The 25,892-nt window shown below is 40.3% G+C and overlaps 1 long non-coding RNA gene across 1 annotated transcript; it reads right to left on the reverse strand.

Moving 5' to 3' along the window:
• Window positions 1–750: 750 nt before the first annotated feature.
• On the reverse strand, window positions 751–23,977 carry LOC134513887 (uncharacterized). Its single transcript, XR_010070535.1, has 5 exons — window positions 23,864–23,977; window positions 16,650–16,727; window positions 4,691–4,787; window positions 2,716–2,791; window positions 751–1,233 (listed from the first exon to the last, which is right to left on the reverse strand). It is a non-coding gene; the product is annotated as an uncharacterized LOC134513887 (long non-coding RNA).
• Between the last annotated feature and the right edge of the window lie 1,915 nt (window positions 23,978–25,892).

Genomic DNA, 25,892 nt, shown 5'->3' on the forward strand with positions numbered 1-25,892 from the left:
CTACAGCAGTAGCCGCACCTCAAATCTGTGCAGGAAGCCAAGGGAATAAAGCTAGGTATCTGTTCACATCACTACCTGTTTATTTTGACATCGCATATGCTTGGAATCACAACCGCTACTGGTCTTTTTCGCTCATGCTAGATCATCAAGCAAACCCCACAGCAGTCCGATATTCTCTTAAAGGAGCTTTGGCCACTGATAGTCCAGTTTTGATGTGGTCTAAGAAAAATAATTTGGGATGGCAATTCTTTATTCTACAGCATACTTACAAATAGAGGTCACAAAACAGCCCTCATGTAAAAATACTTTTCTGATATGAACTTCACCTGCCCTCTCTCACTTTCTATTTTCTTCCACTATAGTGGGATCTACAGCAAGTGTCAACAGCCGCGCTTTCCTTATGGGCTGCTGCTATGTCTGAAGTGCAACCTGTGTGAATTCCTGTTACATCAGACCCTGAGTAAAGCCTACAACAGCTCCCCAAAGAATACCACTCTATAGATTTTCCTTAAGACAAGCAGCATGATGCAAAACAAGCAACTGAAAATCACAAGGGAGCCAAAGTTAGGGTGACAGATTTCAAGGTGATACTCTCGTTTTTCTGTGACCACTATTTGTCCTGACTAAAATGCACGACATTTGAAGGTTCTGGCAACAATAAGGTAGTAAAGAATGACACAATCATCCTGTAACTCTGAGAGTTACATGCTATAATTTATGTTTCAGATCCAGTTGTCTTTATTGATTTGTTTATCTTGATCCCCGTGAAAGCAAAAGACAAATCAGTCACTGGGCTTGCAATGTATGTTTCCCTTGGAACAAACACAGAAGGCCACAAGTAAACCTTCCTGGAATGTCTGTAATATCAAATACTGTGCATGGCACTTCACAGCCAAATTCGATGCAAGTCTTCCACCTCAAAAAAAGGTATTAACGCCATTTAAATAACTGGAAGTGCTTCTAGGAGTTCCAGCTCTGCACATGTTAGGAGCAGCTTGAATTAGAAGTGGCCCTAAGAGACCTAGTTTTAAATTAATCCTCCTTGAACCTTGGACAGCCTTGGAGATTTCTATGTTCATGATGAAACTAGGCAAGAGAGCTTCTGAAGAGACTGTTCTTCCAAAGCCAATATCCTTTCAGTTAGCTTTTTGCTGTCCTTGTGCATCTGATTGAAGTACTGTTCAGTTTTTTTAATAGCGAAGTGATTAATTGTCCTTCTTTTCTCCACATGCCCTGCAGGAAAAGCAGATGGCACAGTCAGCACACCGGATATCTAATAGACAATGATACAATAAAGACTGGCAGTAAGTTTTAAAATTAAATTATGATAAATGTTGCCCACAGTATATCTAAAATTAAGCTATGGTAAGTGAAACCCACTTCCATTCATGACCAATGGCTTTTTTTCTTGAAAGGAAAATTCAGACCTACATTCATATTTACTACTAACCCTTCGAGATAGCTTGCTATGGAAATGGCACAGAAATGGTATCCATTTCTTATTTGCTTATGTATGAGGAATATGTGATTTAGGCTTTTCCTAATTAGACAAGATCCTCTATACTCCATCAAAATGCTCAGTGTATCTTAAAAGACTATTTTCTCGTACTATGAGGAAAAGAGTATAAACTTGCAAAAGGTGTATTTCAAACAAGCTAAGATAGCATTCAATTAAATGCAGTCAGTGTCTTTAAAGAATTCCAGTCTTAAAATGCTTGAAGCCGTACACGACCCCCCTTGCACACCCCTTTAAAAAGGGGACCAAAAACATACCCAAGTCTAAACCCATTTCTTAACATGCTTAGAATGAGTTCCAATTCAGGCCAGATTATCTGATTTTAGGGGTTTTCTGCAAAGTTAATCTTTTTATTGAAGCTTTTGGAAGAATGGTAGATATGGGGAAAAAAGGAAAGAGGCTTCATAGGCAGCATGCCTGGCAGAAAACTTTACCAAAGTTTTAGAGCAGTTTGCTGTGGTCATGTGTTGGTAATTGTGGAAAAATAGTTCCTATGGTAAAAAACCCGTAAGCATATGTGCTTATTGGTTATCCAAACTCAACACTGTTTTATTACAAAATGAAAAGCAGATACCACAAAATGTTAGCACAGTTTTCTCAAGATTTCATTTCTTCAAGTAGGATTTCATAACATAGATGTTATGAACATCATAGCAATGAAGGGCTCATAAATCAAACCAAGTAAGGCATGAAAAGCAGATTTTATCTAACCTGAAGCTAGTTTAGCAAGCACATACTACGTGATTTAGTTATTCAAAGGCCTCCATTTCATGCTATTTCACTTTAGGACCTCCTTAACATAACTGTTCTGCCAGCTCAATTCCAGAGCTTCGAAGAACATCCCTTGCATCGGTTTACTCTTATCAAAAGCACAAAGCACAGTAGAAATTCTTCACAAAGTACCCATAAGCAACTTTAACCATGTATTTGACATGTAAAATTAATGGTGTTCTTATTAAGTTTTAAAATTAAGTTTATTTTCAAGAATAAATTATATTAGATTAGTCTGCTTCTTAAGGCCATTCAGAGATATGATTTGAATGGACAAAAAACACCTGCTCTGTGGTTGTGCAGTCTGTCATGTCATATCTCTCTCCATGCTAATGGCCATTTAACAATCTCTTCAGGATGTTTAAAACTGGAAAAACCTCAGACTGAAAACAGAACACAGCAAACTGGTTAACCTCAGTCTAATTTACCTGAATCTGAACAGGTGGAACTGTAATCTTCCATGTCTGTGTCTAATCCCCTGTTGTTCACTGCTTTTTCAGATTCCTGTAAGTTTTTTTAAAGGAAAAAGTAAATTACTTGATTACCAAAAATGTGACTGAAATTACTAGTTTTCTTGTATTGTGAGATACTACGCAAGGTAATGACTTGCTGTAGTTTTCACAGGATTCTGCTATTTCCTTCCCAGTTTGCTTAAAACTACTGCTGTAGCAGCTACACACCACAGTTCACTGGACAGCTGGTGACTGAAATGCAATCTATGCTGCAACTGCAATTGCAGCTGTCATCACCTTTGTTTAGTTAGTTAAATGTAATAAAGCTATTTTTGAATTTGCACCAATGTTTTTTTCCTTGCCAGGCTGCTTGTTCTTCCCCACACAAATTGGCTGTTATGCTGAGAGCATATGTCAAAAAAACAAAAACAAAGAAAAGGACAAACCCACAACTGGTAGTCTTCTGTATTTTGCAGATGTAAGAACTAAATACAGACAGAGCATCTGGACTTCACCGTTCTGGCAGATTCTGTCTGTGGTTTGCACATGCTTGGTGCCTTATCCTGAAACTCTACAGTAGCCTCAGCAACGTATCACTTCCTCCTCTTCTCTCCTCTAGGTAAGAGCTACAATCACATCCCCAAAGTCACCTCCTTTAGGGACATTACAAATAACAAATTAATATTTCTTTAATTTCCCTACTCATCATTAAGGTCTGTCACTCAGTGCTGAGGAACAAGTCTCAGGCTATGGTGCTCTGTATTAGTGACAAGTACTATTGTCATTATTGGGAGGGGTGGCTGACACACCAGAAGGCTGTGAAAGCAGCTCTGCAGAGAGAGACCTGGGAGTCCTGGTGGACAACAAGTTGACCATGAGCCCAGAAATACACCCTTGTGGCCAAGAAGGCCAATGGTCTCCTGGGGTGCATTAAAAAGAACGTTGCCAGCAGATAGAGGGAGGTCATCCTCTCCCTCTACTCCACCCTAGTGAGGCCACATCTGGAGTACTGTGTCCAGTTCTGGGCTCCCCAGTTCAAGAAAGACAGGGAACTATTGGAGAGAGTCCAGTGAAGGACTACGAAGATGATCAAGGGAATGGAACACCTCTCATGCGGAAAGGCTGAGAGACCTGGCTCTGTTTAGCCTGGAGAAAACAAGACTGAGAGGGGACCTCATCAATGCTTATAAATATCTCAAGGATGGGTGTCAAGAGGATGGGGCCAGACTCTTTTCAGTGGTGCCCAGCAACAGGACAAGGGGCAACAGGCACAAACTGGAACACAAGAGATTCCATCTCAACATAAGGAAAAACTTCTTTACCCTGAGGGTGGCAGAGCACTGGAACAGGCTGCCCAGAGAGATTGTGGAGTCTCCTTCTCTGGAGATACTTAAAACCCACCTGTATGTGTTCCTGTCCAACCTGCTCTAGGTGACCCTGCTTTGGCAGGGGGGTGGACTAGATGATTTCCGAAGGTCCCTTCCAACCCCTGCCATTCTGTGATTATGAAACAGAATCTGTACTCTAAAGCTGTATACTAAATTCTTCTTTTACCAAGTTAGTCACACACACAGAGGACCACTACGACATTCCACTTGCAGATTTACTAGTTATATTACTAAAGAAGCCCCATAAACATAATAATCCCTCCCCCCCCCCAAGAAACAAAGCTTCTTCCCCATGATACTGTTCAAAAACTGCTCTCCTCTTCAGCTAGGTGCTGCTCCTTCAAAAACAGAGAGAACACTGCAAGCAACATCAGGACATAAAATGCTCTGGTTTGATAACATTTTTCGCTCCCTACCCTCCCCCTACAATGCCATGTTATTCAATCCTTTCCACTCCCTCCCTGCTGTGTTACCTCCTGCAATAACTATTCCTACTGCAGTAACTATTAGATCAAGACAAATTAGATTAAAAAAAAAAAAAAAAACACACACAAAAAAAATACCTTAAACACCTGGGGGAGAGTAAGTTTCTAAACCGGTTCTTTAATCCAGGTAATTCAGATGCAAAAGCAGTTGCATCATCCCAGCTGAAAGAACGGTCTAGGAGTGGATGTAAAGAGCAAAGAAGCTTGCGTTAGGACATATTATACCTTGAGATTCTCTCCTCCCAGTGAAGGATTTATGAAGAGGGGTAAAGTATAATAAAAGCAAGACAACTCTGTTTTCAAATACTTTAAATCATAGATGAAGCATAGGTTAAAGCATATTCCAAGTGCTTGGTATTTTCCTGATCAACACAGACAAGTGCCAAAACAAAACCTGTGTCAACAAGAAAAAGAAAGTATTAGAAACAATATGGCCTTGGGTTATAAGAAATCTCTTTATGTAAACAAACAGCAGGTAGAAGAATACAGTATTTTTTCTTACTAGATGTTCTTGATTTTCACAACTTCTATTCTGATGTCTGAGCACCCAATCTGTATTGGATGGATGTATTCCAGAAAGAGAAGGAAAACCTGAGTGTAAGCTGTGATAACACAATGCATAATTTCAGCCATGGAAAAACCATACTTTTAGACCAGTTTTCTTCAAGTTTGTTTTCACTGCTGGAAAAAAACATAGGAATTAAATCCGAGCACATGACAACTCTTCCACTAGTTTTAGAAAATACCTTAAGTTGTGGAAAAAAATCGGGGATACTTCCCATAGTCATACCCTTGCCCAGCTTAAAAATATCACTGGTGTGCTGCCTTACTCTCACTTTCTCACATGCTTCCCCTACCATTTCCAGGTAAGTTACATCTGTTCTGAGGCCAGAAGAAAGATTAATTTTTAAGACATTCATCCAATCCCATAAACTGTCCCCTTAGCAAGCCTTTACACTTAAAAGATTTTCTGCCCCTTTAGTTTGCCAGTTTCCCTAACTTTTCAAAATCTTGGTTTGTAAGATACTCTTTCCTCGTTAGTGAGCTTGAACATTTTTATTGCAGTTTGCTTTAGTCTGTCCCCGCCTGAAGAAGATCTCAGGCCTAGGATCTTTATTATACTGACTGGTTTCTTTTCACAACCATGCAGCAGAGTACTCCAAGTCCAACTGGGCTAAAAAAAAATAAATATCATCTTCAAAAACAGTTGAAAATTTTGTGATTACTGCTATAAAAGCTATATTTTTAAGAGGACAATTAAAATGGCGTTATAAAGCGAAGACTAAATCTTGTTTCCTGTATGCCTCAATTTCTATTGAAGCCTGCAGGAGATATTGTGGAAGTAAAATGAAAGCTTTGTTTGTGTAATAGTTTTAACGCTATACTAAAAGCAAAAGCAAAACACAAATGTACTCAAACATGCAGCCAGGGTAACCATCAACAAAATACAGAAAAAACACCCCATTTCTCTATGCCTACAGAGCTAAAATTACAAGTCTGTTGATATTTCATTTAAAGTTTACAAAAACTTGCTGTTAGATCTGTGGAGTTTTGCTGGAAAAAATGAAAAAAAAAAATTTTAGAACCTGGAAATGGCACTTTGTAACTATAGTTAAATCATGATGATGTAACTCGAAAACAATCACTCTCTCTTGTAGTGTGTACATAGTTGCCAGGTGACCACAAAGCGCAGAGCTTTCCTTTCAAAGGCTCAAAGGCAGGGAAGGCCACAAATCTGACTTACGGGCTCTAAACTATGGTTTGCACAGGATGACCTTCTGTGAATCCTCATTGTGAGGAGGGGGTGTTTCTGCTTAACATCCATAGGACAGCGCTACCAAAACCCCCTACTCCTGACCCCTGGTAATGTGGTTAGCATAACTAATGCCATTTTTTAAGGCAGGCAGGCAGTGAATAGGTCACATATTTGTTCCCTTTCCCTCATTAGCAGCCCCTGAAGTATGAAGGGGGCTACGAACCAAGTAGACACACCAAACCGACTTCTTCTTCCCCTCCCTACCGGCCTCAAGGTTCCTGGGCACCAGGACGATTACTCCCTTCTCTGTTGGCCTTGAAGGTCCCAGGCACATGGCCAGCCGGGTTGATGAGCCTGAGGAAAGTGTAACAGCGCACAGAGCGCTGTCTGTAAAATCAAGCAGTTACAAGTCTTTAGTGGGAACTTGGACCCAAACTGCTGCTGCACAGGCGACCCCCCGTGACCAGGGACACCTCCACTGTCGCCTGCTTCCTCCCAGGATTGAGGGAACGACTTGTATTCTTTTATGATTTTTCAAGTCGAGATTATGATTGTTATATTGTACACCAAACCATGTCCTAAGATTTGACCCATGCTGCAGAGGATCCAGGTGATTAGAAATCATAAATTAAGTCGTATTATAAATCCTATATAAATTGTTTGGTTTACGCTATTTATAAATCGTACTATATTGAATCTCCTTTAGGAATCCTGCACCATTCTAATCATAAATTCTGTGCTATACCAATCATAATATCCGGTTAAGAAAATAAAGTTTTAATTATTACTACAGCTTAGTGCCATCGTCATTCTGTTCGGGATCCCTAAAAGGAACCCATCTGTCCCCTTAGTGTCGGGTGACACAGGTGTGGATACATCAGGACTGAACACGTGAACTCAGTCTGCACATACGCCATATATCTCTCTACTAAACAGTAGGGATGCCCAAGTCTTAATGGAGACCTTTCTGACTGGGCCAGCCACCTACTTACTTTCAGGAGCAGGGGGACTGCAGACCAGTCACCTCCTGCATCACGCATGTGCTGCAAGTTTAGCAGCTTCCCCCAAATACCAGACTTACTGTTTCTGCACAGAAAGCGAACAACGTGCTACCATACAACCAGCCTGAGAAGTTCCCATGAACACTATTTTTACTATCAGCCCACAGTCAGCTCAGTTCTCCAGGAAAATACTGTTTTCACTGTTGGCATAGAATAAAACAAAGGACCAAGAGACTTTCCTCTCTTCTCCAAAAGATGCGGCAGCACTCTGGAAAGGCTGTAGTCACCTCAGTAATGCACCAGTCCACATCCTGCCCCAAGCTGCCAAATCACTTACGCTAACAGTTGAGCCTTCCAGATTTAGTGTTAGTTGTAGGACTGCAGCTTCTGACTCATCCTCACTGACAGGACAGCTGGAGAGGTTAAAGACATCTGACAAAGGCATTTTGAGTCACCCTACTACCTCAAGTATAGAATCAGTGGGACTTCAGTCAGCACCTAACCCTTTAAATACCCTTTTGAGATAACTCACGTAAGCTAGACACTGCTATACTTACTAGCACGACGGTTTGAAGAAAAGGCTGCATCATAGAGGAAATTAATATTAAGGAGGGTAGACGGACATGCTTTTACAAAAAAATGTTTGGTTAACTCACCAAATTTTGCATACTGACATACCAGAAGTGGTATGTTATGCACAAGTATTTAAGACTTGCTTTCCCAAGCATTCTGACAAAGAAGATCTAAACCTGGATACAGTGCTTATTTGAGTGCTGAAGGGTTCTGACTTAGTATCTGTCTTGCTGACTCAGACGAAGCAGCATCAGTTCTGCCTATTTCTTCTTTCTTGATGTAATCTAGGTTTGTGCCAGTGATATGGTGGTTTCTGCTCATCCCGGAGCAGCTGTTGATGAGAACAGTATGCCCATTTACTAGTACAAAGCTGTCTAAACCGACTCAAACACAGGACAGGATTCTTACCTAAAAACCTTCTCTACCCTGGGGTGGGGGTGGGGGAAAAGAACTGTGTTAGAAAATGCTGATACTAAATACAAAAGTATTGCTACATACAAGACTGTGGGTGTATGCTGCTCTACTACTTAGATACTGATCTGGAACTGGTAAAGAATACAGAGATATTGCTATGAATCAACTGTTTACTTAAGATATTTTTTTAAAGTTACACATAGGCGTGACAGACAACACTAATTTAACTACTGTTACTGAATGAAGCATGCCATATACTGACAACAAAAGATTTTAATTTTTTTTTCTAAACAAAGAATAAAATTATTTGTTGCTGTGTAAATGAGTAAAGGACCGATCTTAAATCCAAGGATTTGTACCACAGATGACAGGACTTAGACGCTGACACGCATTGTATATGCCTGGCCAGTTCTGTTTACTATTTTATCTCTTTTCTAAAGAGTAAGCCTCCTAAGGCAAGCTGACAGAGCACTGGTAAAAATGGAAAGAACCATTATATCTAGCCCTACCACCTGTTTTCCCTTTTTCCACTGTGGGATCACAAGATCTGGGACTCTTGCTGAACAGCAGTTTAAGTTCAAGGCTCCGGCAGAGCAAGCATTACTCCCAAAGTACGCTCAATAATCCCGAGGAGCCCACTGTTAAAGATGCAATTTGGGAATTACAGGCAACTGTAAGTTGTTAGTATTTTTAGATCAATAACTGCTGACTTAAAGCAAGAAGAGGTGGCAATCTCTGCTGCTTTGCAAATATACAGTGTTTTATACCACAACATCCAAAAATGTTTTGGATGAGGATTATACAATGAAAATCACACACATCTCAGAAAATATAACTTACTTAGCTGAATTGTGTCTAACGGGCATGTATCCTCTTTTAGGTTCCTTCATTTCACAATGACTTGGAAAAAACACTCAGTTTCTGTCCAAGCCTGAGAGAACTTGTTTTACACCATCTGCCCTAATCACAAGTAATCTTTTGATCTTTCCTGTCCACAAGACACTAGGCATTCTACATGAGAAAATTTCAGATTTATTCCCAAAGATGCTCTCAACAAATATGACAAACACTGATTTTAGATTAAAAGCTCCCAAATAAGATTTTAGTTAAAAACCAGAGGCTACTTGATTGTGGGGTGGTAGTAGAATGTGTTCAGGCCAAATACACAAAATTTTATGTTTTATTTTTATTGTTAGTGACTTAACACATCAGTATCTTAGCGTCATCACTCGATGTACTGTAAAAACATTTATAGGCAGATGGACTGCAAGGAATGTGAACAAGGAAAGCCAGCTCATGCTGTAGGGAGGAACACATAGTTCTGGCATACTAAAAATAAAAAGAAAGCATTAACACACCATATGCTGTGCAGCAGCAAATAGCGTTATTTAGAAGCGTTCCAATAAAAGCTAATGACAGCAAAAGTTCAGACCTGCTAAAAAAAACTAAGGTGACTTAAGTCAGCCACATGCTTCATTGCATAAAATAAACACGAGTTTTATCTAACAATTTACTTTCTTTCATTTTACACAAACCTTAGGGTAACATATGCCCAGTTAAAGAGTTTTCCTTGCTAACAAAGTTACTAACCGTGCCAGACAAGAGTTGAAATGCAAGGGGTGAAGCAAATTTTGGTTTGTACACAGCCCATGACTCTCTGAAACTGACTTGTCTTACACCTTAGTTGGGGTATCTTTCCATGGAGTACGTTCTTTTTTAACCTCTGTGTTAGTTCTGCTGCGCAAATGCACATTCTCTCTCAAACTGTATGAGCACAGCAGTAAAAAAGGGAGAAGGCTTTTACTAAAGCAAAGTATTTTCTTCTAAGTAAACTTATTTGTTATCATAAAGCCACGTAATTTCAACTCAAGTAATGTTTGTTTTCAGCATTTTTGGAAGCCACAACATGGATGCCTCTGTGTGAAAGCATAGTGGATAGTCAATAAACAAGCAATTTTTTCCATAACTTTCAACTGAAGATAGCAACCAGGACTGGTTTATTTATTAGAATGCATCAGTTAATGATCTTGCAACTGGGAAGAAGCCTAAGGAGACTCAGGAGAGTTAAATCTTTTAAGCAAAACAAACACTTCAAACTGCCACACAATAGACAATGTCTATTGACTGTCGCATGGAACTGCGTGAAAAATCTCATAATTTAATGACACCACAGCCTTGTGCAAATCTTAATCTAATTTTCACTTGGTTTATAAAATGGTGGTAGCTTCACATACCCAGCAGCAGAGATGTAAAATCAGTTAGTTACAGTCTGAATTCTTCAGGACTGGCAGCAAACTTCTCAGTCTCAGCCTTGTTGAAGTGCTCACTCATACTGTTAGGGTAACGAGCTCCAACTACAGGAGTGTACAGATGGCAAATCACTACATTTTCTTAAGTTTTTGTTCTGTTCTCTTGGTGTCAAAGCACAACAGAGGTCTTCCTATGGACTTATTTGGTCTTCTGCTTTGTAGCAAAGTAGTTAAAGCATGGAATCAAAACAAGAAACATCTGCTCAACAGCCGTAACTCCAGCCCATCAGAAAACGTGGAGGGAAATGCAATAGACTTAATTCTATATTAAAATGCTTCAGGAAATTACCGTTCTGCAGTTGAGCCTGTGAGGTAACCTGACATCAGCAAAAATAGAAGCCAAGGATTCAAACAGCAAAAATTTCTATAGATATATTAACGGTAAGAACACGACTAGGGAAGATGTGGGCCCCCTCAGAAAGGAAACGGGAGAACTGGTGACAAGTGATATGGAGAAGGCTGAGGTCCTCAACAACATCTTTTCCTCAGTCTTCACTGGCAAGGGCTCCAGCCACACTCCCAGAGTCACAGAAGGTAATGGCAGGGGTTGGAAAGAACTGCCCATTGTAAGTGAAGATCAGGTTCGTGACCATCTGATGAACCTGAAAGTGATCAAGTCCATGGGACCCTATGGGATACACCCACGGGTACTGAAGGAACTGGTGGATGAGGTTTCTAAACTGCTCTCTATTATATTTCAAAAGTCATGGCAGTCTGGTGAGGTCCCCACTGACTGGAAGAGAGGAAACATAATCCCCATTTTCAAAAAGGGAATGAAGGATGAACCAGGGAACTATAGGCCAGTCAGTCTCACCTCTATGCCTAGTAAGATTATGGAGCAGATCTTCCTGGAGGCACTGCTGAGGCAGAAGAATAATGAAGAGGTGATTGGGTACAATCAACACGGCTTCAGCAAGGGCAAATCATGCCTGACAAACCTGGTGGCCTTCTATGAGAAGGTCACAACATCAATAGACAAGGGGAGAGCAACTGACATCATTTACCTGGACCTGAGAAAAGCCTTTGACACTGTCCCGCGTGACATCCTGGTCTCCAAGCTGATAAAATATGGGTTTGATGGACTGACAATTCAGTGGATAAAGAACTGGCTTGACGGCCGCACCCAAAGAGTGGCTGTCAATGGGTCCATGTCCAAGTGGAGTCCCTCAAGTATCAGTACTGGGACCGGTCTTGTTTAACATCTTCATCAGTGACATAGACAGTGGCATAGAGAGCACCCTCAGCAAGTTTGCTGACGACACCAAGCTGTGTGAGGTGGCTGACACGCTGGTGGGAAGGGATGCCATCCAGAGGGACCTTGACAGGCTGGAGAGGTGGGCCCATGCCAACCTCATGAAGTTCAACAAGACCAAGTGCAAGGTCCTCCATCTGGGTCGGGGCAATGCCAAGCACCAATATAGGCTGGGCAGCGACTGGCTTGAGAGCAGCCCTGAAGAAAAGGACTTGGGGGTGCTGGTGGACGAGAGGCTCAACGTGAGCCGTCAGTGTGCACTAGCAGCCCAGAAAGCCAATCATATCCTGGGCTGCATCAGGAGAAGTGTGGCCAGCAGGTCGAGGGAGGCAGTTCTCCCCCTCTACTCCACTCTCATGAGACCCCACCTGGAGTACTGTGTCCAATTCTGGAACCCCTACTACAAGAAAGATATGGACGTGCTGGAACGTGTCCAGAGAAGGGCCACGAGGATGATCAGAGCGCTGGAGCACCTCTCCTATGAGGACAGACTGAGAGAGTTGGGGTTGTTCAGTCTGGAGAAAAGAAGGCTCCGGGGAGACCTTATAGTGACCTACTAGTTTCTTGAGGGGGCCTACAAGAAAGCTGGTGAGGGACTTTTTAGGATGTAGGGTAATGGTAGGACTAGAGGAATGGATTAAAACTAGAGATGGGTCGATTCAGACTGGACATTAAGGACAAGTTCTTCGCCATGAGGGTGGTGAGACACTGGAACAGGTTGCCCAGAGAGGTGGTGGAAGCCCCATCCCTGGAAGTGTTCAAGGCCAGGCTGGATGGGGCTTTGAGCAGCCTGATCTAGTGGGAGGTGTCCCTGCCCAGGGCAGGGGGGTTGGAACTAGACGATCTTTAAGGTCCCTTCCAACCCTAACAGTTCTATAATTCTATGAAAACACTCTTAAGCATATTCTAGAAAGGCACATTTAAACCAAAAGATGCATCGTTCAAGTTTGTTAGATTTTACCTGACGGGTCTCAAGTACTACTGAACTGTCTGAAAGAACTACAGTTGATTCAAAGCAGCAAACAATGACTTCACAAGTCTTTGTTTAGTTCCAGAAGATATATTTCATTATCATCTCAGATGGAAGTTTCAGAGTCCACAATATATGTTCATTCTGGTATACCCATATGCCGAATACTCCTTAAATTCCCTTTTGAAAACTGTAACTAGAACATTTGTTCTTAATGCAACACAGGAGTTGCACTAAGATTGATGTTTGCACTCTTATCAGAAAGGGAGCTGAAGCAAAAGCAACATTCCCACCTCAGACCAATACTGAGCACAAGCTGCCATTGTGAAGCCTTTCCTTTTGCCCATGGCAGAACTCCATTCACATTCAGTGAGAATAACTAAAATACATGCGTGTCTCATGACTCATTCAGAGCAACTGTTGGACCACAATAACTGACTTCCACTGAACACTTTGCCCTCACCACTGCCTGCTTCTGCTTTAACTCCACTTCCAACACAAACAGAAAATCCAAAAAACCAAAAAACTCCAAGACTCACTTTTCAACTCATAACCTGCCAAGTGAAAAGGAATAATACCCTGAGAATCAGCAGGCTGTAAGGAAGAAGTCTCCACAGAGACAGAAAAAGGCTCCCTTTCTCACCCTTGTTCCCATCAACATAAGGGACTGGTCCCAGCCCCCTTGTATCTAAATAGAGCTTTTAGAAGTTCCATTTCTTTTTCTTAATTCATAACTAGAGTAGGCCAGACAGGGAAGGAGGGCAGTACACCTTTACGAGCAATCTCATTCCTCCTTTCCCACATTCAAACACATGGAATGCCTGCTAACCCTTCCCAAAATACACTCCTGCCCCATGTAATACTCTTCCTTTCTCCTGCTACTTTACACATTTTTAAGTTCACATTCTTTGAATAACCTAAACTTAACTTGGGTAATTCCTTGTGTAATAAATTAAATAGGGACGTTCTTTCTCAATATTTCAGATAAAGCGTTAAGTAGCGTAGCAATACTTAATGTAGTGTATCTTTCAGGAAATTAATATTTTTCAAATGAGTCTAATAAAAAAAGCTAACTCCTCAATTTCCATTGAGATTAGTGTGCTAACAGTATAGTGTGACTACTTAGATATTTTTCTACCACTTTGAGGTTCTCTGTCTCAAGACTGAACAAATGCCATTTTAGCACTGCATGATATTAACTTGAAAGCTTAAAACCAACCATATTCTCAAGAACAGCAATTTAGAATGACCATATGTAAGTAGTAAGAATTACTGTCATGTAAGGCATAATTTCAGAGTGCCATGAAGAATATGCTTTTTTCAATCAGATATCTGACCCTGAAAAATACACATCAGAACACATTAAAACTGATAGGGTTAAGCTTTTTTATTTTTTTTCTTTAACTTTAGAAAACCTCAAAACAGTAAGACTACCCAACAACTGCACTAGGGGTGCAAGAGCACTCTTACAGCAAGGCCCCAGAAGTTACTCCATACTTTTCAGTTGTATACATTCCTTACTGCTTTCATACAAAATTATTTACATCTCACATTGGTAATAAGAAAAACAAATACCCTGTAAAATCTCCATTATCAGTGTTGTTTTAAAACCACAAAAAGTAATGATGTTTATCACCAAGCTAAAAAACTAGCAAGAGTTAGAGCTCAGAGGAAAATGAAAAATCTCTAAGGGTGCAGAGAAAGAATTCCCTTAGGAAGGGCTGAGTAGTACTGAGTCTATATTAACTAACTACTAAGCTCATTGTATCATCTACCTATAAGCTACGAATTCAAGTGTAGACTGAGTGTAGCTCCAGCCATGACACAGCAAGTATGTGCTGAACACCACTGGTTACTCTAGAGAAGAGCTGTAAGTCCTTGGGGTTTGTGGTAGAGCAGTTACTGGCTAAGCACACAGGAAAAAGAAAAAAAAAAAAAAAAACATGAGAAATTTTATGGGAGTTTGAGACCAGTTGTTTTTTCAACCAGTGTCACAAGCATGTGGATCATGAATTACCTTTTAAGAGACCTGCAAAAGCTGGCTGGTAAAAGCAAACCTAAATGTGCTAATATTGCAAGTGCTGTATGTGTATGTTCTTATTTATCATAATTTTTTCAGGAGTTCCATTCAGAAAGCAGCTTGAAACAGATTTAGACATAGACTTCAAACACTATGAAGTTTACTAAGTTAAAAAAAAAAGTTCTGAAAAGGGTTGCCCTCATTTACAAGCACTTGTATAGAAGTATGAAATTTAAATCAGTGAAATAGCTATGGAGCACATGATTTGTAATTAAAAGGCCATTTCTTTAAGTAATTGCATATCACCTTATGTATGTATCTTGCAAAAGGAATAAAAAACTACTACTCTCACATTTATATTATTTCAATATCAAGAGAGGAAGTGTTTCCTGGACTGGATCTGACAAAAAGAGACTAAAATTCTAAGAAAAACCTATAGGAGATACCGTTTTAATGACACGTATCAACGCAGAAAAACACCTGGGTCAGTTGTTTTCAGAAAGTTAAGTTTTACCATGTTTCACTTACTGCTTTTGTGGCAGGCTTAGAGTTTGACTATAAGACTGTAATGCAACATCTGGGGATGGGGGAGAGTGTGAACAAGAGAACAGACCACTTGCCACTCAACAGTTAATAAAAAAATAATCCTTCCTACATCAGCCTAATTCTACATGTTCATTCATAATCAAGACAAGCAACATGTCAGAGTTCTTGTTTGCAATCATAAGACGAAAAACTCAGAACAATGATGTGGCATTAATTATATTAAATTCCTCTTTCTTAAGAGTAAGGATGCTGTGACTTCTAAAACAAAAAAATACCTCGAAGAGATTGTGACATGAAGAGTACTGATACTCAGTGGAGGTAAGGATAATCTACTGGTAACTGACTAAAATTCATGTGATTTATCGTGTTCAAGAGCCATAACAAAAGCCTATAGTAGTTGGAGAAGGCGACAGCTAGAGGGATATAAAATACTTCCCCATTCTTCTACAAATTACTACATTATCATAATTTCAATAACATTCAAAGCGCACTGAAACCTGGCTCTTCAGATAATCATTACACAACTTGGGGAGTGTCTGTACGTTTTGCTAGAAAAGTAAATGCACAGTTTATGAAAATTTATACATGATGGGCCACTACGGCTATGTCTTCTGCTCTTGAAAAAGAGGCAGTTTTCTCAGTAACTAATTAGATCACAGTAACAAAAATCATAAATAATAATAATTAAAAAAAAAAAATCAACTTCCATACCGGAAAGCCATTAGCCACTACATTGTCAGCACAAACCTTTTTATTGCTAATGGAATAGCATAAAAACCATCACAGCAAACACCCATGACAAATGAGCCTTGCTGGCTCTTTCTTCTTCATCAGATTGTAGCTTCTTAGCTACACTGTAGCTGCTTAGACAAGATACATCATATTGATACTAGTTATACACACACACATACTCATTTATGAGAAGAGGAAAGACGTTAAATATTCCACCTGAAATACCTCAGAGTAACTGGGTATAAGTAAGGAATTCTGAAGAGTAGAAATTTAAACCACCGCTAGATATTCTTACTTATTTAAACCAAAATTTGTCTTAGAAGTCCACACAGCTGGCAGTTACAGGTGGACACCAGTATACTCCTCAATGTCAGAGGTACATAAATAAGTTGGACATAATCCCACAATTTTAAACTATCTAAAGTTTTACGTTTTAGCATGACTCAGTAGCTACGGTTACTCACCGCCTCAACAGAGCTGTTGATGCCTCATTTGTTTCTGTTTAAGATTGGTACCTTCCTTCCAAAGGGTTTTTTCCCCCCCTGAAAATTCAAGGAAAATATTTTAGTAGATCTTAAAAAAAAAAAAAAAGCCCAACATTGAAAGAAAAAGGGTGAAGGGAAACTGGGATTTTGTAAGTAACACTGAACTCCTCAAAACAATCATCGAATGCTTCCTTCATCATGAAGTAAAACCTATTTACATGAAAAGAGAGAAGATCTATGGAGATAAAACAGGGTAAGTGATCATTACTGACACATCCTAACACCTTATTTGTTAAGCTGCTTTTGAGTTTAGTTATTATCTCAAGCAGGATACATAAAGCAGGCATCAGAAACAGGTTTCTAGTATCCTTCACTTAGTAACTGAAAGGCAACAGTAAACGTCATCCCATGAAGCACTGTGTTGCTCATGAACACAATAAGTTTTAAAAGCAAATACACATAATGATAAATTACACATGCTTATACCTGAAGCATGGATGACCTTTAGGTTCCCAGAGTTACAAACCTGGGTCTCATTTATTAAAAACCATGCACTAAAGTGATGTTGAAAGATGCCAGAGCCACTGCAAAGTGAAATTTTCCATTTCAATTTAGACAAGTTAAATTTTCTTTCACAATTTACTTAAAGAAGAGACCATATTGATTAAAGCGGACTTCATCACTTCTTGAACATAAAACCCTACACCTGAAAAGTGCATATGGCAAACGAGAGAGGGAGGAACTGGAAATAGTACACAGAAGCACACGTTGGTCTGCCTTGGTAATGGTCGCCATGTTGTTGCATCCTTAGATCACGAAGGCTGCAAGTTAGGCAATGTTTCTATGAGGAGGTAATACCTTTTATTAGGCTAACTAATATAGCTGGAAAAAAGACCTGATATGCATCTGGGTGCATAAACCCTCTGAGGCAATGTGTGACCAAAAGCTTGCATGGCACCCTGTCCCATTATAAACCAGTCTAATAAAAGATAATTACTTCCCTCCACCAGCCTCATCTGATATATATTATTATACCACATGCAGTCTCTGCAAAGAGGTGATAGTGAAAAATCACGATACTGGTTTAGCAACCGTCATGTACTGTCATAATACACAATCCCTCAAGACTGTTACAGCACTTCATCAAAACGTCATGAGCAGCAAAAAAGCTATGCCAAACAAAAAAAAAGGCCCTCATATGCAGGAAGACAGTACATTCAGGGAACTCCCTAGATGGAGGGAGCAGCACCCTACTTGCTTATTTTAAGTGTGTAATGCAAAGCTATGGAAAAAGGCAGCAGGAGGAAATTTAATCCCTGGGAACAGGTAAGAACTTTTAATAAATACCACCGTGATAATTAGGGAGTTCCTATATTACAGGAGCTGTTTCTCTTAAAAAAAAAAAAAGAAATATCATGGGAACAAAAGTTAGCCAACAATCCACCCTGAACAGGTGAAAAGAGATAGTGCTTCACCTGGAGAAGCAGAGATTACAGACATCCAAGCTACTCAGGCTGACAGCCTTCTGAATTAGCTTTAAAGGTCAACTCGTCAAGAAAGTACTCAGAAGCCCTGAGAAGGTCTCAATGAGGTACCCCTCTTCAGTTGTCTCTGTGGCTTTCACCAGCAGGAGCTCTCTCAGAAAAGCCTCAAGTTACACAAGAGCATGTTAGGCAATTTAAGTTTCCCAACTTTCTTTTACAATACAGGATTTAAACCTCTGCTTAAGAAATGTGTTCTCATAACACAATTGCACATCAGACACAACTGCAACAAGCATAAGGCACTCCAGGCATACTACATTTCAGCCACCTTCAGGCATCTGAAAAGATGACGTCTAAGCTAATGACTCAGATTCAGGAAGCCAAAGACATCCTAAAAGGTACTTTATCCCATATTAGAAGAAGGTGACTGAAGAGATTTAATTTTCAAACTAGAATTCCTCAGTTTAGCAGATAGCTTATTTCTTCAATTGTCTACCCTGCTAGATACATGAACACAACGAAAATTATTAATAATTTGGTGAGTACTAAGATCCTAACATTGTTAAAAAATGACAGTGCCAGGAATCTCAAGGTTCCTGAGTGCCAGGACGATTACTCCCTTCCTTGCTGGCCTCGAAGGTCCCAGGCATGTGGCCAGTCAGGTGCTGCTGCTGACCCTGAGGGAAGGCTAACAGTGCATAGAGCGCTGTTATCAAGCAACTAAGAGTCTCAAGCGGGAACCTGGACTGTGAGACCTGTGAGCCCCCCAGTGACCGGGGATGCCTCCAATGTCATCTGTTTCCTCACTGGATTGAGCAAGTGACTCGCATTCTTTTATAGGATTTTTCAAGTCTAGATTATGATTGTTATATTGCACAGCAAACCATGTATTAAGATTTGACCCGACCTGCAGAGGGTTCAGGTAATTAGAAATTGTAAGTTAAGTTGTATTATAAATTCTGTATTACACTACTAATAAATTGTACTACACTGATACTGCTTGTAGAAATCCTGCACCATTTTAATAATAAACTCTGTGGCTATACTAATCATAATAGCTGGTTAAGAAAATAAAGCTTTAATTGTTACTACAGCTTAGTGCCATCATCACTCTGCCCAGGATCCCTAAAAGAACCTGTTTGTCCCCTTAGTGTCAGGTGACAGAATAGGAGAAGGAAAATGAGGTTGAAGAACCAGAAGAAGCAAGCTTGCGCACTTCTAATACTCACATTAGCTGAAACAGGATATTTAAATTCCAAAATGAGAGAGCTGTTTATACAGCTCTTTAGACACAGATGCTAGATTTGCAAGAATTGCCAGCATTTCAGGATCATACACAACTGTGCCTTCTGAGACAGTACAGTTTGTGTGTTTGTGTCTTTTGACATTTTTAACTGAAGATAATTTATTAGGTTGCTCACCATGAAAAGTTTTCTTGTACCACAGTGCAAATACTGAGGACTACAGAAGCTGTAGTCATACTGTCTGCAACCAAAATAACTTAATAGTAGCAATACTAACTGATAAAGGCTTCTCATACCTTATGAGGTAAGTATGAGTAACCAAGAGCCCAAGACTAGAACACATCGGTATCTGTGAGATATCCTAAGACTGAGTAGAAGTATAATATTTAAAACCAATGAACAAATTTAGGATATTATTACCTAGAAACATAAATTGAAGTTATTTACTTTCCTTTTTATCTTTCACAGCAACTTTTTTTCAAAAAAGGACAGGAAAGGGATGCTGGTGCTTGCCAGAACTGCATTGTTCTTGCTCAGCGAAGCCCAACTCATATTGCATAACTTTATGAAAGTAATTTAAAATGAAAAATAAACACAAAGTTTTAGTTAAGTGGCATCTCTTTGTGTCCAAATAAAAAGGCAAAACAATACAGTTAAGACTTACATTAGCAAGGGCAACAGTATGTTCAGCTGTCAAAATTGGACGTGGATGTGGCCAAAGTTCTTATGACCTTCTGTGAAAAAACTGAAGTTTTTCCCCAAAATGGGACTGGGAAGTGAGGAAAGAGGGGGAAGGAGAGAAAGAAATCTTCTCCCTTCGGCCTTTGAAGGTCCTTTATAAATACTCTAAAGTTTAAATGATAATTGAGGTTTTCAAGTTTGGACAAAGGCCCAAAGTGAAAAAACCAAACACCTCCCAGCCACAAAAGCATGCCCCCATAAAACCTTTGGGCTGTATTCTCAGCTTCCGTAAGTAGATACTACCCAGATGCTCAGTTCAGGTAAATTGCACTACACATATTGAGACCCACTGAGAAACTACTATAAACAAAGTCTCTAATACATAAAAGTTCTTCAGCATAAGACTAAATAACTCAATTCTTAGAAGAAAAGAACAACTCCCCTAAGCACCCTTCCCCCAACAAAAAAATCCAAACTTACAACTGAGGAACTGAAAAGAACAACAGTTCACAACAAAGAAAACTTAGAGAATATTATTTGGTGGCAGAAAACAGTAAGAGGAGAAATTTAACAAAGGAATCCGTGGGTCTGGAGGGAACTAGAAGATGAAGTTGCCAAGCCCCTAACCATCATATTTGAGAATTTGTGGCAGTCTGGTGAAGTTCCCACCGAATGAAAAAGGGGAAACATATCCCCCATTTTTAAAAAGGGAAAAAAGGAAGACCCGGGGAAATACAGGCCGGTCAGTCTTACCTCTGTGCCCAGCAAGATCATGGAGCAAATCCTCCTGGAAACTCTGCTAAGGCACACGGAAAATAAGGAGATGACAGCCAACATGGCTTCCTTAAGGGCAAATTGTGTCTGACAAATTTGGTGGCCTTCTACGACAGCGTGACAGCGTTGGTGGATAAGGGAAGAGCAACTGATGTCATCTACCTGGACTTGTGCAAAAATTTGATGCTGTCCCATGTGACATCCTTGTCTCTAAATTGGAGAGACATGGATTTGATGGATGGACCACTTGGTGGATAAGGAACTGGCTGGACAGTCGCACTCAAAGAGTTGCGGTCAATGGCTCTGTGTCCAAGTGGTGACCAGCGATGAGTGGAGTTCCTCAGGGACCGCGATTCATGTCATGTTGGCGACATGAATGTTGGGATTGAGTGCACCCTCAGCAAATTTGCAAATGACACCAAGCTGTGTGGAGCAGTCGACACGCTGGAGGGAAGAGATGCCATCCAGAGGGACCTTGACAGTCTTCAGAAGTGGGCCTCTGAAAAACTCATGAAGTTCAACAAGGCCAAGGGCAAGGTCCAGCATGTGGGTTGGGGCAATCCCATGCACAAATACAGGCTGGGCAGAGAATGGATTGAGAGTGGCCCTGAGGAGGAAGACTTGGGGGTGTTGCTCCTGAGAAGCTCAACATGAGCTGGCAATGTGCAGTCATAGCCCAGAAAGCCAACTGCATCCTGGGCTGCACCATTATTAGTGTGGCCAGTAGGTCGAGGGAGGTAATTCTGCCCCTCTACTCTGCACTCATGAGACTCCACCTGGAGGACTGTGTCCCGCTCTGGAGCCCTCAGCACAAGGACATGGACCTGCTGGAGGTGGTCCAGAGGAGGGCCATGAAGATGATCAGAGGGCTGGAGCACCTCTCCTATGAAGACAGGCTGAGAGAGTTGGGGTTGCTCAGCCTGGAGAAGAGAAGGCTCCGCGGAGACTTTATAGTGGCCTTCCAGTACCTGAAGGTACCTACAAGAAAGCTGGGGAGGGGCTGTTTGCAAGGGCATGTAGCAATAGGATGAGGGACGATGGTTTTAAATTAGAGCAGGGTAGGTTTAGATTAGACATTAGGAAGAAATTCTTTACTGTGGGGGTGGTGAGGCACTGGAACAGGTTGCCCAGAGAGGTGGTGGATGCCCCTTCCCTGGAAGTGTTCAAGAAGCTAGATGAGGCTTTCAGCAGCCTGGTCTAGTAGGAAGTGTCCCTGCCCACGGCAGGGGGGTTGGACTAGATGACCTTTAAAGATCCCTTCCAACCCGACACATTCTATGTTTCTATAAAAATAAATCCATAGTGTTGATAAGACAGATCTCATCAGACGCAAAGTGACCTATAATGCATTAATAAATTAGACTGTAGATAGGGTATACAGTAAATTAGGAAACACTACATTTTTCTGCTGAAAAATAAGAGGAACAATCATCTGATTGACAGGTTCACAACTCAAGCCTTACGACCAAAGCAAGTACTTTTCACACCAGAAGTACATATGCTTTAAACACTGGGCTTTGAAGCTAAAAAGATGAATCTTGCCTTTGCTTCTAATCATCCCCTGTAGCTGTGCTCTGAGATACTACATCTGATAACATACTATATTAAGCAAATATAACACAACTACTGTAAATCTGATAGAAATGCAACTAAGATGACCCAATGTATTTTTAGGGATATAGGACAGACTTTTACAGATTCCAAAATCCCAGATTTCAGCATACATGAACTTAATCTTTACACAGGAAAAAAACAACCCACACAACTCAGAGTAACAGAGAAAAACAGACAAAGTAGCAAGGTGAAGGCTAACATTAAGGAAGACAGGGCAGAGAAGACAGATTTTTCTTAACTCTTCATTAATAGAAATTATCTGAAATACCAAAGTAATATAAAATTTTAAATAATGCTAAGCCATTTAAAAAAATTGAGCTAATTATCTATTTTCATTCTTAGTTTCTGCTTTTTGTCAGAAAGTTTAGCACAGCTTTCCAAACAACACGTTGCTCTTCCCACCACTGGAATTGCTGAGCTATTGCTGAGCAAATTGCTGAGAATTTGCATGACAAATGCCCAGAATGCCAAACCACTAATCCAACAATTTGGGCCTTTATTTGAGATCTGTTTTAATAAACACAGTCTGCTTTCAGTCTTTTGAGTCACAAGAACAGGTTTAGGCTTGTACAATTTAGTTTCTTAAAAAAAAACCAGTATCAATCACCATTCGATCCAATAGTCTTTCCATGCAAGTGCATTCAATTTTCCATTCCTAGCCCTTGGCTTACATTTACATAGATATGACAAGCATCCCTTTCCCATGAAAAATTTCTCTTGGGGCAGGTCATAATTTCTTAAAAGACAAAAGCAAACTAATCCTCACTTTTTCAATGTGGAGGTTAAATTACTAGGCTGTGCTTTCAGTCTTCTTGACATTATACTCCAATTCTAGATGATTACTTCCACTTTGATTTAGCACTCCAATTGAGAATAATGGGTGTAGAAGCACTGAGTGCTTTGGCTACGTTCCTTCCCGTGCAAGGGAGTCAGACAATAAATGCTAGGGCATCCTGTTAGTCTTAGACTGTTCTAGGAACTGTTATGGACAGAAAGTGGAGAGAGTGCATAAAATTGAAGATCTGCTTTTTAAACTTAATCAGTAACTCGACCAAGAGTCAAGATGAACGTACTTCAAGAACAAATCAAGTCAGTAAGCATTTAAGTTAAGGCTTTTGTAGGAACTTCAGTACAAATAATCTTGATTTTGTAATTCAGTTTGATCATTTTAAACCTTCACAGAAATACTTACTACCATCACTAACCTTTGTTATTGATTTGTCTTTTTAAGCATATTCTCACAGCAGAATATTTAACTCAAAAAAGATATCACAGCCAAAGAGCGATAACTGACCCAGATCAGCTCCCTGACGGACTTCCCTGTGCAGCTGGAAGACCCTGGAAGACCATGCAGGGTCAGCAAAATGTACATCAAGTCACTTCACTTGCAACTCACCTGCCTGCTTCTCAGCTCATTAACAGCAACTGGCTTCAGGTCAGAGTGCTTTCAGGGGCTGGTTCTGTCACTAAAAGGAGCCAAGCAGGTTCTTGAGAGGTTAAGAGATGAAGCTTTAACTGATCCTGTCATCACAAATAGAGAAATAATAGGGAAGTTAACTCTGGTCCCTGAAGCTCATTTGGACACACTGTGCTAAAAAACCCCAAAACACCACAGACTCACATCACAACCCCAAAACTACAATTAATGAAAAAAATACATACGTGAAACAGAAAGGAGCGATGGAATAAAGATTCAGAGAGATGTCTATACAAAAAGGACATTCTAGGCAACTTCTCCATCTCTCTTTAAAGAGAGGATTCACATTTATCCAGTGGATCTGTTATGGATCATAGTGTTCTATACTTGTCGTATTAGCTGCATATTTACATGATGCACTGAAACTACCACACCACCACATCAGACAAGAGCTTGTAAACACCACTAACTTGTAACAGACATCTTATTTAAAAGATGCACAGAGGTGGCAAAATACATTTAATTTACAGAATAAGCCAAAAAAATAACATTTTAAAAGCTGAAAAGCTTTTACTGACTCAGGATTTCACAACTCTTTCAGAATTGAAATTTCTTGTTTCACTTATTTTAATCGAAAACTGTTAATATTATTTAAGCCTACACAATACCTCTGCCATCATATGGTGTGGTTTCTGGAATCAGAATAACTCAGTGGCAGTATTCTATGAAATACCTGTTGGTCAGAGAAGCCTTCATCTGCAGTTCACAACTGGACAGCCTCTCAAAAACGGAGGGGGGCAGAATCTAAATATTTTTAATCTAAATATTTTTGACTCTTCCCCTCTAGCACATAAAAGTCTGGAAAGACAAACAAAGGTTGGCCCCTGTTTTTTAACTACCATCCAGAAACAGCCAGCCTGACTTTTGAGTTCCAAGTGACAATTCTGAAAGCTACCAAATTAAATAAACCCCACACAATCTAGCCATATATAGAGATACACTCCTCACTCATTCTGTCTCAAAAGACATCCAAATAGGAATCTCTCATACTTGACAGGTATCATTTTCTTTTAAAAATACAGAGAAGGATCAAAAGTCTCAAACCCTGACATCTAAAGTACCATAAAAAGCTCTCACGAGCAGTTATCAAGTTTCTTGGAGTATGAATGGCAAGCCCTCTGTATAAAGTCTTGCTCAGCGAGACATAAATTCGATACTATCCGAAAATAACAAATGCACAAACCCAATGCAATGCATTTAATTAACAAAACCGTGATAAACCACAGTGAGATTATTTACTGATACAGTTGTGACATTCTTGCCAGGCATGGATTAAAAAGTTGTTTTCAGCTACAACTGTCAGTTTATCACTAAACAACCTAAATATGACACAAACCTATGTCACAGGCTTCATGTAAATAAAATTTCCACATTCTTTCATGATGGCTACAGTCCTTCCCAAGAGGTCCTTCAGCTGAGGCTGTCTATTCTGTTACACTGTTCAAGTCATGCATGCCGCAAAAAGAACTGTGCCTCACAAGCATACAAAGACTCTTCATCATATCCCAAGTGACCTAACCCAGGCATTTAACAGATCAAACAGACTCCATGCTTTTCTTGATGAGGTTTCTTACAAGGAGCTTCTCTGCAGGTTCCTACTCTTCCTCTGTCCTCTTTGCCACAATTCCTCCCTCAGCCTCTGATTTCCCTTATCTGTCCACCTGGGTTGCTGCACCTGACTTGAAAGCACTGAGACACTGGGATCTAAGCAGCATGCTCTGGATGACTGCCCACCTGACTACTGCTTCTTGGAACAGTTAAGCTGCTCGATTCCTTCCTGGGGTGGTACAAGTAATCTGTGACTTTCTCTTCCACGAGGGTACCAAATTTTATAAGACTTGGAGGACGCTGTCCCTTTTCAGGTGTCACAGGAGTGCAGACGCACACATATTGTGTATACTTCATAAAGGCAGAGAACCTTCACAGATCAGCTGTTGCCCATGACAGC

The sequence above is a fragment of the Chroicocephalus ridibundus genome, chromosome 3 (genome assembly GCF_963924245.1).
Source record: "Chroicocephalus ridibundus chromosome 3, bChrRid1.1, whole genome shotgun sequence".
NCBI lineage: Eukaryota > Metazoa > Chordata > Aves > Charadriiformes > Laridae > Chroicocephalus > Chroicocephalus ridibundus.